This window comes from Cervus canadensis, chromosome 21 (assembly GCF_019320065.1).
Source record: "Cervus canadensis isolate Bull #8, Minnesota chromosome 21, ASM1932006v1, whole genome shotgun sequence".
Classification (NCBI taxonomy): Eukaryota; Metazoa; Chordata; class Mammalia; order Artiodactyla; family Cervidae; genus Cervus; species Cervus canadensis.
In genome coordinates this window covers 7,382,602-7,394,519 of record NC_057406.1, presented here as the reverse complement: position 1 = coordinate 7,394,519, position 11,918 = coordinate 7,382,602, and the positions used below count along the sequence as shown (strand labels likewise).

At 47.6% G+C, this 11,918-nt stretch overlaps 1 protein-coding gene across 7 annotated transcripts in view; it reads left to right on the top strand.

Annotated features, from left to right (window-relative positions):
- Nucleotides 1-10,347: 10,347 nt before the first annotated feature.
- ZC3H7B (zinc finger CCCH-type containing 7B) overlaps nt 10,348-11,918 on the top strand; it is a 58,795-nt gene continuing 57,224 nt past the window's right edge. For 3 of the 7 annotated variants that reach the window (XM_043440271.1, XM_043440272.1, XM_043440273.1), the window contains exon 1: nt 10,357-10,647. The gene's annotated coding sequence lies outside the window, so the exon portion shown is untranslated. Of the gene's footprint in view, nt 10,648-11,918 lie in introns of all 7 variants that reach the window. The other 4 variants (XM_043440278.1, XM_043440275.1, XM_043440277.1 and 1 more) reach the window with 4 other exon arrangements.

Here is an 11,918-nt window from a genome sequence, read left to right as displayed (position 1 = left end):
GGCGGTGTTGAGCCGCGAACTTCCAGGACGACTACAATTCCCTAAATGCCTTGCGGCCGGGCCGGCTCCGCCCTTCCGGAAAGGTTCACGTTCACGTAACTTTATTGACAAAGGCTGGTGCTGACGGAGACTCGAAGCTGGACCTGTTCCGCAAGCTAAGAGGTGTCTATTTCCTAAAGGGAAAACCTCGCTTTTTTTTTGTCCCATGAAATTGAAAGGACATTCGAGGACTTTCCCCAAAATAGCCACAAATTCCTTGATAATTAAAAGGAGGGGACGAATAGTAACTCTGTAGCTGCCACACCACCCTTAACCACATTAACGTTCACGTTAACGTCGATAACAGGACTCTGACATTCATCGCACACCTCCCGCAGTGCTGTGCTGAGAAGGACAGCATCACCATCCAGTCCCCGCAACGCATAAAATTAATCTGATCGTGAGGAACCATCGGACGTACCCAACTAAGGAACACGTTACGGAATAACGTGTCTGTACACTTCCAAAAATGTCTGTGTCGTGAAAGACAGAAAAGCTGAGGAACTGTTGCAGATTAAACGTGACTAAAAAGACACGATAATTAAATGCAACACGTGGTCCTGGATTGGATCTTGGGGTACAGAGAATTACTATAAAGGGCAATATTGAGACAGAAAAATTTGTATGTTAGATAATAACATTGTTAAAAAAAGAAGATAATAGCATTGTTTCCATGTTAAACCTGTTGTTTCTTTTAAATTGTACCTGATTATGTAAGACACTGCCCTTGTTCTTGGGTAATATATGCTGAAATAATTACAGGCATGTTTGCAACCTACTCTGGAATGGCTCAAAAAATGTATGCATTCATATGTAGCGAGAGGGAGTGCAAGTATAGCAAAATGTTAACAAGTGAATCTGGGTGAAGGGTCTGTGGGATTTCTTTGAACATTTTTGCTACTTTTCTCTAGGTTTGAATTTTTTAAGTAACAGAACACAAGTAGCTTTTTTTCTTTTCACAAAGAACTTTTTAACCATTATATAAATAAGGTGTTCATTATAAACACTTCAACCAACATCTAACAGGATAGTAACAGAAAAGTAAACATTACCCAAGAAACTCTAGTTCCCGGAGATCAGCACTGTCAATACAAGCAGACTTCTTTTCCAAAGTTACCTCTCACAACTCAGCCCACACGCCCACTTATGCTTTTGCTTTACCTGCAATTCAGAGTTAAATGTAGTATGTGCCAGATTCTTCCACATACAACTAAATTAATCTTTAAAACCACAAAGGAAAAGGGCATCACTGCTACCCTTCCCAGCAGAGATGAGAAAACAGAAGCTCCAGACTCTAGTCCGCACTACTACTGAGTTGTGGATCCTCTCCATGCTCCCTTTCCTCTTCTGCCTGCAAAGCCCATATTAAATGCCACCTCCTCCCAGAGGCTTTCCTTGCCCTGGTGACTCCAACCTGAATGAGTCAGCTTCCTGTGGGCCCCCCAGCAAGCATCAGACCCCTCACAGCAGTGGGTCTGAGAGCTTTTTCACAGAGTTAACATTCTACTTGGCAGCTTCCTCCTTCACCTGAAGAGCCTCTGGAAAGGTACTGTTTCTAGCTGGGCAGCATTCTCTGGGCTCCTGGCCTGTCACAGGTACCTCAGTTTAATTCAGTTGCTGAGTCGTGTCCGACTCTTTGCGACCCCATGAACTGCAGCACGCCAGGCCTCCCTATCCGTCACCAACTCCTGAAGTTTACCCAAATTCATGTCCATTAAATCGGTGATGCCATCCAACCATCTCATCCTCTGTCATCCCCTTCTCCTCCTGCCCTCAATTTTTCCAAGCATCAGGGTCTTTTCCAATGAGTCAGCTCTTCGCATCAGGTGGCCAAAGTATTGGAGTTTCAGCTTCAACATCAGTCCTTCCAATGAACACCCAGGACTGATCTCCTTTAGGATGGACTGGTTGGATCTCCTTGCAGTCCAAGGGACTCTCAAGAGTCTTCCCCAACACCACAGTTCAAAAGCATCAATTCTTCTGCACTCAGCTTTCTTTATAGTCCAACTCTCACATCCATACATGACCACTGGAAAAACCATATCCTTGACTAGACGGACTTTTGTTGACAAAGTAATGTCTCTGCTTTTTAATATGCTGTCTAGGTTGGTCATAACTTTCCTTCCAAGGAGCAAGCGTCTTTTATTTATTTTTTTTTTTTGCAAGCATCTTTTAATTTCATGGCTACAATCACCATCTGCAGTGATTTTGGAGCCCCAAAAAATAAAGTCAGCCACTGTTTCCACTGTTTGCCCTTCTATTTGCCATGAAGTGATGGGACCGGATGCCATGATCTTAGTCTTCTGAATGTTATTTAAGCCAACTTTTTCACTCTCCTCTTTCATTTTCCTGAGAAGGCAATGGCAATGCACTCCAGTACTCTTGCCTGGAAAATCCCATGGACGGAGGAGCCTGGTAGGTCGCCGTCTATGGGGTCACGAAGAGTCAGACACAACTGAGCAAATTCACTTTCACTTTTCACTTTCATGCATTGGAGAAGGAAATGGCAACCCACTCCAGTGTTCTTGCCTGGAGAATCCCAGGGGCGGCGGAGCCTGGTGGGCTGCCGTCTATGAGGTCGCACAGAGTTGGACACGACTGAAGCAACTTAGCAGCAGCAGCTTTCACTTTCATGAAGAGGCTCTTTAGTTCTTCTTCACTTTCTGCCTTAAGGGTGGTGTCATCTGCATATCTGAGGTTATTGATATTTCTCCCGGCAATCTTGATTCCAGCTTGTGCTTCTTCCAGCCCACAGGTTTCCTCATTTGAACTGGATTTCAGTCAGGGTCATGGGATGTTTCCTTAAAATGAATCATCATCTGAAAAGGCTGAGAAGCTTCCAACTAGGCCTGATGTTATTCCTGAGCTGATTCTGGCTAAGACTGATCAAATCAGTCTGAATTTTCCTTAGGGTGACCCTAAGCCTCCCTCTTCTAGTTTTATTTTTCTGAGACTTTCTTCTGATGGGGACCTCCTGAAGGGAAGAAGGAAGTGGGTGGCAGAACATCTGAGGTAATCTTCCCTTCCTCGTTATTTGGGTGATGGATCACAGGGTTTTTATAACTGCAAGTTTCTTAGCAGAAACTCAATGGCCTTCAAAGCCCAGGGAAGTAACAGGGTCCCATGGGCCTGTGGAGAACCAATGGGTAGGTGTTCTGCCTGAAGGTGTTCACATTCAAAGCTAAAAATCACAAATCCAGGCCCTTAGCAACACAGATTCTGTTTGTTACTCCTGAATCTAGATTCTATCTCAAACCCCTTTAAAAGGGGGAGACTACGATTTAAAAGGGAGAAGGGGGTTTGCACACTGAGTCCAAATGTTACGGGAAGCACACTGACTGAAATCGCCCACCCTGGCCAGGCACCTGAGTAACCATTTGCATGAGTTGTTTTAAGACAGGAGCTCCTGGTAAAGAACACGGAACTAATAGGCCACCGCCAATGGAAAGAGTTCTGGAAAGGTCAAAAGGAGACACCTCCCAGAATCCTTCTCGCTGGCATCCATCTTGGCTGAGCGATGCAATGAGTGTGCCATCAGGAAGGACACTGAGTCAGAATCATTGGCTAAAGACAACCCGAAAACTAATCCCATCACCATAAAACCCGAGACTTCAAGCCATGTGGCAGAGCAGTTCTCCTGGGTTCCCTTACCTACTGCGCTCTGCCTGGGTGCCCCTTCCCAATAAAATCTCTTGCTTTGTCAGGACATGTGTCTCCTTGGACAATTCATTTTCGAGTGTTAAACAAGAGCCCATTCTCGGGCCCTGGAAGGGGTCCCACTTCCTGCAACACAGAGTCCTGAAACATCAGTGTTTCCAACAACTCATTTGTCATCTTCTTTCTCTCTCCCCCTCACTTTCTCCAACTCTCTCTTTCAGAGAGACTAGTCTGTTTGCCTGACCCTGAGAAAAGAAATGGAATGGGCAGATGGAACCATCTTAGGCCATCTGCTCACCTCTTTTCTTCTTTTTTAATATTTATTTGGCTGCACCGGGTCTTTTTTTTTTGCACCGGGTCTTAATTGCAGCATGCAAGAACTTTAGTTGTGGCAATGCGAACTTTTAGTTTCCACATGCAAACTCTCAGTTCGTTGACCAGGGATTGAACCTGGGCCCCCTGAATTGGGAGCACAGCGTCTTAGCAACCGGACAACCAGGGAAGCCCCCCATTCTCTTTTCAGCAAACGGAGAACTAAAGCCCAGAGGTCAAATAACCTGCCTGAATTACACAGTAATTTAGACAAGAAATAGTGGAAGACAGATATCTGGGGTTCTTTTTTTTGGGGGGGGGTCTTTTCATTACACATGCAAAACAAGTCACCTTTTGAGTGTGAGGTGGGAATAAGAGGAGAGTGGATGTTCCAGACCCCTTTCTCTATTGTGCAGCAGTTTTTACTGTCTGCTTTCTTTCTTTCTTTCCTTTTTTTTTTTAATGTTTTGAAGAGAAAAGCAGACTGCCTCTGATTAGTTTGGTTTACTTGAACTGAATGTTTTAAATTCCATTCTGGTGCCTGAAAACAAACTTAATTGCCAATTTTGAGTGGAATAAATAACAATATTTATTCTGGTTTCTTGAAGAGCTACCAAGGCTGCAGACTTGCCATTTAGTCAGATCAAAAACAAATGCCTGAACTATGTCAGACACGTGAGGAATGCGGCGAGAAAGTCCCAAGAACCAACTGGGTGCTGGCCTTGGGTTCCTCCTGGAGAGAGGCGAGGGGGGCTGGTTTACCCACATTGCTGGAGAGCCTGCCTCCCTCCCCCAGTGGGAGGGGATTGCTACATTATTTGTTAAAGATAACTCAAACCAGGTTCCCCCCAGGGTTCAAGCCCAGGGCTCCCTTAATGATTTCTTTTTAACCTTAATAAAAAACGATACTCAAAAGAACTCATTCACTCCACAAATAGTTATCTACTACGTGCAAGGCATTATTCCAGAATCCAGTGTTGAGTAAGATGGAAAACACTGTCTGGGGAGGAGCTTAAATTTGGGTCTAATGTGTATAAAGGGTTTCCTGGTATCAAATCCTTTTAGTAGATTATATCCCCTTTTAATAGTTCTTTTGTTTCAAAATGGAAATTATTTCATTTTTAAAATGAAAACTGACAGCAATCTAAAAAATTAGTATAAATGTAAAAGAGCACAGAGGAGAAAGTTAAAAATTACCTATTTTGAAAAAAAAAATTACCTATTTTGTTTTTAACAAAAATATTACATAGACTGATGAGTGGATGGAGGGATGAATATATGATAAAGCAAATACAGAAAAAGTTTAACAGTCATAGCATAATATGGGCTTCCCTGGCGGCTCAGCAGTAAAGAGTCTGCCTTCAGTGCAGGAGACATGGGCTGTATCCCTGAATTGGGAAGACTCCCTGGAAGAGAGCAGGGAAACCCACTCCAGTATTCTTGCTGGGAGAATCCCACGGACAGAGGAGCCTGGAAGGCTACATCCTAGGGGGTCGCCGAGTCGGAAACAACTGGAGCGACTGAGCACAAATAGCATAATATAGGGTGATCTTGTTCTGTCAGTTTTCCGTATGCTTGATCATTTTCAAGCATACTGGGGACAACTGTGAGCATGGTTTATCACCTGAATTTCATTCACTATGTTATAACCTATCTCAGCTTCTAGGTTCATGGGTTCATCCTCACTTCTGAGAACTGGAATTCTATGGACTGTTTCCCAGAAGAATGTGTTATTTATTTAATCACATAGTACTTTGCATGCAGGAACTCAATCTTCATAGTAACCCTATGGGGAATGTACTCATTACCCTCAAACTAAGCCTAAAATTGTGCACTGTACCTTCAAGGTCTTTCCCTAAACCCCAAGTTAAGATCCCTTTCTGGGAAGACTCTCAGTGCATGGCAGTCTTTTTCTTTTTTTTCCACTCTGTGCTGGATCTTTGCAGTTGCCCACTAGCTTCTCTGGGAGCTTCCCCTGTGGCTTGTTGGTAAAGAATCTGCCTTCAATGCAGGAGACCCGGGTTTGATTCCTGGGTCAGGAAGATCCCCTGGAGAAGGAAATGGCAACCCACTCCAGTATTCTTGCCTGGAGAATCCCATGGACTGTAGCCTGCCAGGCTCCTCTGTCCATGGGGTTACAAGAGTCGGACACAACTTAGCAACTAAACCACCACCACGACTGGCTTCTCTAGTTGTGGCACAGAGGCTTAGTTGCCCTGTGGCATGTGGGATCTTACTTCTCCAACCAAGGATTAAACCCGCATCCCCTGCAATGGAAGGTAGATTCCTAACCACTAGATCACCAGAGAAGTTCCTACAGGGCAGCCTTAATTGCAACCATTTATACAGTGTTCATTTACCCACTCAAAAACATTCATTGGCAGGCCTCACTCCTGGGAGTGTAAGTAAACCCCTTTCCCCACAGCTCCAGCACAGTCCCCGGGCACAGCCCTCCACCCCGCAAAAAAAAAAAAAAAAGAATCTCTGAGGTAGCAGTGAGGTGGGGGTGATTAGAGGTCTCCATTTTATTTCATTTAATTTTTTATTTTTGGCCATGCAGCTTGTGGGAATAAACTCGAGCCTCCTGCAGTGAAAGTGTGGAGTCCTAACCACTGGACCACCAGGGAATTCCCTGGAAGTCTTCATTTTAAACAAGCCACAACCCTCCTCTACCCACCACAGTGAGCCTGCGTGGACTTGGCTTTTCCTTTCCGGACATCCCTCTCATGCCAGAGACTGCCTTTCTGTTGTTGTTAATCTTAGAGGAGTGAGGGGAGCAATGGCACCCACAGAAGGAAGAGCTTGAGAAATTCTGATGGTGCAGGTGTACTTCCCCCACCCCTTTTCAAGGCTCCCTTGAGGTAGATAGTGAAAAGCACAGGAGGCCATCTAAAGCATACAGACTGCAGTCAGACTTGCCACCTTGGACAAGTCACTTAATCCTTAAGGGACTAGATCTGATAGACAGAGTGCCTGATGAACAATGGGCGGAGGTTCGTGCCATTATACAGGACACAGGGGTCAAGACCATCCCCAAGAAAAAGAAATGCAAAAAAGCAAAATGGCTGTCTGAGGAGGCCTTACAAATAGCTGTGAAAAGAAGGGGAAGGAAAGCAAAGGAGAAAAGGAGAGATATACCCATTTGAATGCAGAGTTCCAAAGAATAGCAAGGAGAGATAAGAAAGCCTTCCTCAGCGATCAATGCAAACAAATAGAGGAAAACAATAGAATGGGAAAGACTAGAGATCTCTTCAAGAAAATTAGAGATACCAAGAGAACATTTCATGCAAAGCTGGGCTCAATAAAGGACAAAAATGGTAGGGACCTAACAGAAGCAGAAGATATTAAGAAGAGGTAGCAAGAATACACAGAAGAACTGTACAAAAAAGATCTTCATGACCCAGATAATCACGATGGTGTGGTCACTCACCTAGAGCCAGACATCCTGGAATGTGAAGTCAAGTGGGCCTTAGGAAGCATCACTAAGAACAAAGCCAGTGGAGGTGATGGAATTCCAGTTGAGCTATTTCAAATCCTAAAAGATGATGCTGTGAAAGTGCTGCACTCAATATGCCAGCAAATTTGGAAAACTCAGCAGTGGCCACAGGACTGGAAAAGGTCAGTTTTCATTCCAACCCCAAAGAAAGGCAATGCCAAAGAATGTTCAAACTATTGCACAATTGCACTCATCTCACAGGCTAGTAAAGTAATGAATGTTCAAAATTCTCCAAGCCAGGCTTCAGCAATACACGAACCATGAACTTCCAGATGTTCAAGCTGGTTTTAGAAAAGGCAGAGGAACCAGAGATCAAATTGTCAACATCTGCTGGATCACTGAAAAAGCAAGAGAGTTCCAGAAAAACATCTATTTCTGCTTTATTGACCATTCCAAAGCCTTTGACTGTGTGGATCACAATAAACTGTGGAAAATTCTGAAAGAGATGGGACTACCAGACCACCTGACCTGCCTCTTGAGAAATTTGTATGCAGGTCAGGAAGTAACAGTTAGAATTGGCCATGGAACAATAGATTGGTTCCAAATAGGAAAAGGGGTACGTCAAGGCTGTATATTGTCACCCTGCTTATTTAACTTATATGCAGAGTACATCATGAGAAACGCTGGGCTGGATGAAGCTCAAGCTGGAATCAAGATTGCTAGGAGAAATATCAATAACCTCAGATATGCAGGTGAAACCACCCTTATGGCAGAAAGTGAAGAAGAACTAAGGAGCCTCTTAATGAAAGTGAAAGAGGAGAGTGAAAAAGTTGGCTTAAAGCTCAACATTCAGAAAACTAAGATCATGGCATCTGGTCCCATCACTTCATGGAAAATAGATGGGAAAACAGTGGCAGACTTTATTTTTTGGGGCTCCAAAATCACTGAAGATGGTGACTGCAACCATGAAATTAAAAGACGCTTACTCCTTGGAAGGAAAGTTATGACCAACCTAGACAGCATATTAAAAAGCAGAGACATTACTTTGCCAACAAAGGTCTGTCTAGTCAAGGTTATGGTTTTTCCAGTGGTCATGTATGGATGTGAGAGTTGGACTATAAAAAAAAAAGCTGAGTGCTGAAGAATTGATGCTTTTGAACTGTGGTGCTGGAGAAGACTCTTGAGAGTCCCTTGAACTTCAAGGAGCTCAACCAGTCCATCCTAAAGGAGATCAGTCCTGGGTGTTCATTGGAAGGACTGATGTTGAAGCTGAAACTCCAATACTTTGGCCACCTGATGCGAAGAGCTGACTCATTGGAAAAGACCCTGGTGCTGGGAAAGATTGAGGGCAGGAGAAGGGGACGACAGAGGATGAGATGGTGGGATGGCACCACCGACTCAATGGACATGAATTTGGGTAAACTTCAGGAGTTGGTGATGGACAGGGAGGCCTGGCATGCTGTGATTCATGGGGTCACAAAGAGTCAGACACGACTGAGCGACTGAACTGACTCAGTTTTCCATTTGTAAAATGAGCGTGCTAAACCCAATCTTCCAGGAGTATGGTGAGAATTAGGTAAACTGTTTAAGTTTCTTGTGCCTCCCAACATTTGCCACATGTTTAAAATTCATCTCAGCGATGTACCTCCAGTTCCTAAGACTGTATGGCACAAATGTGGAAATGATACATTTATAAAGATAAAATCTTTACAAATCTCACAATTGATCCTCACTAAATAATTTTCTTTTTTTGACCACACTGCACAGCGTGTGAGATCTTAGTTCCCTGTGTGCGTGGCTCTCAGTGGTATCTGTCTCTCTGAGACTCCATGGACTGTAGCCCACCAGGCTCGTCTGTGCATGGGATTTTCCCCACAGGAATACTGGAGTGGGTTGCCATTTCCTACTCTAGGGGATCTTCCCAACTTAGAGATAGAACCCACATCTCCTGTGTCTCCTGCATTGCAGGTGGATTCTTTACCACTGATCTGTTGGGACAAGTGCTCAATCATGTTCGACTCTTTGTGACCCGGAAGACTGTAGCCCGCTAGGCTCCTCTGTCTATGGGATTTTCCAGGATTTTCCACTCCAAGAATACTGGAGTGGGGTGCCATTTCCTCCTCCAGGAGATCTTCCTGCCCCAGGGATTGAACCCTCATCTCCTGCATCTCCTTCACTGCAAGTGGATTCTTTACCTCAGAGTCACAGAGGAAGCCCCTTAGTTCCCTAACCAAGGATCAAACCTGCACTCCCTGCATTGGAAGTGCAGAATCTTAACCACTGGACTGCCAAGCAAGTCCCCCCTCCATAAAGAAATTTATGTGCATATACATACATGTGTTTAAAATGAAGAGGGAAGAGAACTCTAGGAAGCAATGGTAGGATGGGATGGATGACACGGTGTTTGGATCTGAAGCTCTGGATTCAAATCCAACACGGACCTGGCCAGCTCTGAGGCAGCGCCAGGGCCTCTGACAGCTGGTTTCTTCTTCCGGTGATCTCCCCTGAACTTTTGGGTCTTCTTTGTTCAGTCGTGAAGTCGTGTCCCACTCTTTGCCACCCCATTCACTGGGTCTTCTAAGCGGCCTCACATCCTTTAGGGAAAGATCCTAGACAAACAACAACCTTGGGTCCCCACTCTTGAAAAGGGCACAAGGCTCCTGGGGTTTTGGGGGGAGTCTACACTGAAAGCAGCTGAAACTCGGGGGCGGAGGAAGGGCGGAGGCGTTCAGGGAGACCAGCACCCTCCCAGAAATGCAGAATCGCCAAGAGAAAAGCCCCAAGAGGGCAGGACACTTGCAAAGAAAATAAAGGTGAATTCCAGGCATGAGCTGTCGGCGAGGAAGGGGGACTTCCCCGCCCCCTCCGCCCCCAGGTGCGCGGCCCGCGCCGCCCACCCCCGGCGCCCGGCGAGGGAAGCCGCGCTCTAGGACCCGAGGAGGAGGGACTGCAGGGAGACCGAGCCTCCAGCGGGTGCTGCCGCGAGCGGCCGGCCGGGGGGGCTGGAAATGAAAGTAAAGCGCTCCGGAGCCACATGGACGGAGCTGCCGGGGCGGCGGCGCCGGGAGCAGGATGCGGCTGCCCGTAATTAAATAGCATTTACTCTTATTATTACTAATAATAATAACGTAATCATACCTCTAGTCATAGCATACCATTTATCGGGCTCGGCGCAGGCCCGCGGGGAGCGCAGCCCGGCCGAGGTGAGTGCAGCTCGCGGCCCGAGCCCCGCGGGGCAGAGGCCGGGGGCCCGACCGCGGACGGGCGGCCGGCGCGGGAAGGGCTCGGGGGACCCGGGGGCCGCGCCGGGCCGGGCGGAGGCGCGGAGACCCCTGGCCCGGCCGGAGCTGCACTGGGGACGCCCGGAGAGTGCATGTTGCAAAGATAAAGACACAGCTTTCTCCCCCTCCGCAATCCCCCTTTCCTTCTTTTTGGGGCTCCCCCTCCCGGCCCCCGAGCCCAGCCCCAAAGTTTCAAAGTTATTGTGCGGCCGGGGGCACCTGCCGCTGGGTGATTTGGCCGCCTCTGCAAGCCCCCGGGAGGTGTCTCGGAATTTCTTGCGTGGGGGGCTCTCTCTTGGGCGTCCGGAGCTTTGGGGTGCGCGGAGGCTTTGCGGGTCCCCGCGATGGGGTTCGAGGGGATTGGCGATTGGCGGGGGCGTCGCTGGCAGCGCGCCCCTTCCTTTTGTGTGCGCCTTGGCCCCGCAGCGCCGGGAGTTGGAGGGACCGCAGCGCGGGCGGAGGACAGCGGCCGCCAAAGGGCCGCCCCTGCGGGCTGCGGCGGCCACGCGAGCCCGGGGATCCGGGGCCTGCGGCCCGGCCCGGGGGAGAGGGCGGCAGGAAAGGGGGGTGCGGTCTGGGTAGGGGGGCATTTCCGGTCGTGGGATGGGTCCCAGGACTCGGAGGCCTGCGAGAATTCCGTCGTCTGACCAGGCGCGCGCAGGGGCTGCGGGGAACAGCTCCAGCGCCTGGGGGGCGCCCCCTGAATATTGGTACCCCGGAGCCACCCACCACGGCGGCCTCCGACCCCTCTACTACCCTCCGCGGGCCTCAGAGCCCTTCCCGGCCTGCCCCTTTCTTCCCCTGATTTCCCCTTAAAATCTGACCGGCTAGGACGTTTATAAGGTGCCTGATTTGGGGGTCTTTCACAGAGACAAAGCAGTATTCCCAGGAGAAAAAAAAAATCGGGATTCACTCTGATGGACTCTGATGGGTGTGATGCCTACATGCCATCAATGGGGAAAAGCAGGGGCTGGAGAAGGGGGCTGAGCCCAGAGTGGGTGACTGGGGGCCCCCAGCAGCTTTGTCAGGGATTTCATTTCCCTGGGGCTGCTTAATGGGACTTTGGTCCTGGGTACAAGACTTTGAACCCCAACTTCTTAGCATTTTCCCTCAGAGCTTGCAGTTCATCAAGTTCCATGAAAATAGCAGAATGCAGATCCTTGAATCCTCACACAAATGCGATAATTATAGTA